This window comes from Saccoglossus kowalevskii, chromosome 13 (genome assembly GCF_978046115.1).
Source record: "Saccoglossus kowalevskii chromosome 13, keSacKowa6.1, whole genome shotgun sequence".
Classification (NCBI taxonomy): Eukaryota; Metazoa; Hemichordata; class Enteropneusta; family Harrimaniidae; genus Saccoglossus; species Saccoglossus kowalevskii.
In genome coordinates, this window is record NC_140653.1 from 8,057,635 (window position 1) to 8,061,390 (window position 3,756).

Here is a 3,756-nt window from a genome sequence, read left to right on the forward strand (position 1 = left end):
CCTTCATTTCATGTTTAAAATTTCTTAATTTGTATAAAAAATTCATACACAGTATTAATAGGATACTTCGCTTGAAAAGTAAAAGGTAGTGACTAATTATATTTCCCATGAGGCATTAGTGTAAGCCCACATATTTTCTATTGGTTCATTCACCTACACGTCACAAACAAGCTTTGTAGCTTTTAAATGTCTTTATGTGCAAATCTATTTGTTGGAAACAGAATTCAAAAGTTAATGTATTCTCATTCTGTACTAGAGAATAGTAGTATATATCCCATATAAATGGCACTTACATTTCAGTAACATAAGTCAGTGTCCTTGAAACCACTGATGCTATAATAGACAGCACACTTCACACACACCCAAACATGAAACTCTTTGATTACTAACAAATCTCCTACCATTCAAATCTCTATTTTGCGATGACAGAATGATGTTGATTCTCTATCAGTTTTTTTTATAATATCGGTTTAGAATGTTCTTAAACAAATAATTAGAAAACGTTTGTGATTCACTCTCACTGCCCATCCTGTTTTATATATAAATACTCTTTGCTCAACTAACATGGTTTTGATATTGTTCTGCCGTGACATCTGACCCAATTTCCTGGGGGGGATGTCATTGTTGCCATCGTTACTATTGGAAGTAATTCTTTGTGGATGACTTTCTTGTGGAGTTACTAGCAGTTGTATTACATCTGTGTTTAAGTTCACACTGATAAAACTTGCGTTTATCAGTTGTATCTTAAAAGTAAGACTGATTAATTCATCTTGTGTCTTTTTCGTTTTAGCTGTCCTAGTTTGGTTTGTTCTTGTCCTGTAAAATCAACATGTACATTTTGTTATCACAGTCTAAACTATTAGATTGGGAACTCCATGCTGAGAATAGTCACTTTGAATGAAACAGAATGGAAACAGGACAACCTTATGTCTGATTCTCTTTTTTTCATTTTTTTAGATATTCTGGAAGCATGTGTGTATTGTAACGAGTAGAAGATTGTCAGACTTTCAGAGATCAGTTCATATTAACTTGCAACTGTAAGTATTTTATGCTATTCTGTGGTGTTTTTACAATATTTTATTGTCTCCAGTGGTGTATTTACATTATTTGTTTGTCCTCGGCTTATTTTACATTATTCTTTTGTCTTCATTGACCTATTTACTTTATTGTATTGTCTGTGTTAATATTTGGTCTTTGGTGGCTTATTAGTTCCCGTTCGGACGCAGTCCAAAAACAGGGACTTATGTTTTGACCTCTGTGCGTGTGTTCGGTGTGTGTGTGTGCGTGCGTGCACTCGGACCTGTATCTTAGAAATGCCTGGACCAATCACAATCAAACTTCACACATACATCATACATAATATTATACAGATGCACGTCAATTTGTTTCACGATTTGATCCAAGATGGCCGAATGGCGGCCATTTTTGTGCTAAAAATCATCAAAATCAAACATTTTTCGGCTGTTTACAGATGGATTTTGTTCAAAATTTGTTCAAATGTTATATATTCGTTATACATCATGTTATATATATATATATACATGTATTCAAAATGGCTGATTTTGAATGCTGTTCCAGAGCAATATCTCTTAATATGGAGTACTTGTTTGACGATGAGATACAAATGTCAATCATTTTAATGTTAAAAAATCATATTCCTGACATGGTTATATTCCAGCTATATTACTATAAACAAAAATATATATCTTAAATTTGATAACTAACTGGGACAATGCCATACCATGCATGGCTTGTTTACATTACTCTATTACATTATTATAATATCTATTCCTGTGCATGTATGTATTCAATGTCATTTCTCTGGGTGTTTTAAAGTTAATACAAGTACATTTTTGTTTTGCGTTCATTTCAATTCCTCAATATAATAAACATATCTTGCCCTTGACAGTGGATATAAACACATGTTTAGATACATTTGCTCATTCACAAACCTTGTACATTTTGTTTTGTTTATGTTTACTTGTGCAGTGTGCATTATATTTTACCATATTTTTAGTTTTTTAAATGAATTGATTATTTGGTTAAAGAAGCATGTCGGGTTTTAATGGATCACAAACAAGGGATACCATTTCATTTAAAAGTCAAGATGTTGTAAATGGCTTCTGTAAAGTTCCAGACAAGTCATTTTTCATCAACTTTCAGTTCATGTGACTGATATTACAGCAGTGTTTTCTCACCACAAAGATTTCCTCTATGGAAAGTAAAATAGACAAACCGGAAATACATGTACACCACTAATAAACAGGAATTAAAAGCAGTCTTCTATTAAAGATTATGCTTTATGTAAGGAGTGATATAATAAAGTACAGGAAACTTGCCAAACATTACAGTGAGGGATTATAAGGCCCCTTATCACATAACCAAGGTGCATATTTACCTTGCCCGTATCATCAAAGATGGAAGGGAAAGGTATATTAAGGGAAAAATTTTGTCCGGCGTTGTCGTCGTCGTTGTTGCTGTCGTCGTCGTCGTTAATAATTGTTATTGTGTGCATAATAACTTTACTAATTCTATTCCAAACTTTATCAAACTTGGTCACCTTATTCATCAGTATAAAGTCTTCCCTGAGTTTGAACAACAGATGTCCTGTATGAAAATATCATGCAAAAATTGAGAAAATATGATAAAATATTTTGACTGTTTCTACTTGACTGATCACTGGTGATACACATCAAAGGTCACTGATCTCAGTGGAAATATGCATTGTTGTATGTGTTCAATGAAGCAAATGATTTATCTTGTAATAATATCCTTGGTAATGTATCTCAGAATCCCAAACTGGGTTTCAAAACCAACTCATGGAGAGATTGCACAGTCTGATACACATTTGCAAAGCTACCAATAAAATCTTTACAGAAAACAAGATGTCAGAAAATCAATATAAGCACTCCTATGAACTGGGTGCCTAACTTTGATCAAGATCTGAAGCTAATAGAAAATCTGTTTAGTTCAAAGTTATCAAATCAAAAACAATACATAAAAAATACATTAAAAGAGCAAAACATTTCATCCACATTTTAAAAAGAAAATTATTCTAAAATATATGTATTCTGTATTTGACAAACAGTTCATTCGACAAATGAAAACTCACAGGAATATGTTTCAGCTATTAGAACAGAATGATAGAGTTTTTATAATACTGGTTTAAAAACGCACTTCAAAGATTGCAGTGTTTGAAGATGTAGATTCTCAAGAGGCAACAGTACTGTTGACTTCTTCCTCCACTGGACACCAACTATTTACTGTGGAATACTTTATTTTCGCTGGAATAAATTTTCGCTGTAAAGGCTTTTTAGGCGTTTTGTGTGGAATTTATTTTCACTGATTTTTGATGAGTTTAATGTGAAATATAGGAAAAAAAGGTATATTCGCTGGATTTTATTTTCACGGAAACATCCCTTCAGCGAAAATAAATTCCAAGCGAAAATAAAGTATTCTACAGTAAGTTGATTTACATACAAAGCAGAGCTTGCAACATGATAGCTATTCATAAAGGGAGTTTTTTTTTTTACTTTTCATATAATACTGTAGTCACACAATGAGGCAGTTCATATTTGTCTCAGTGAATCATTAATTTTTGACAGACACCTGTACAAAATACTTGGACTAAAGCCAGCTAAATTTTTCTGTTATCTTGCATGTTTTATGAATCTATTCACATCTAAATGCAGCACTTTTTTTTTGCAATGAGACATTTGTTTTTATTCTAAAATATCTGAATTACTTTGAATAAAG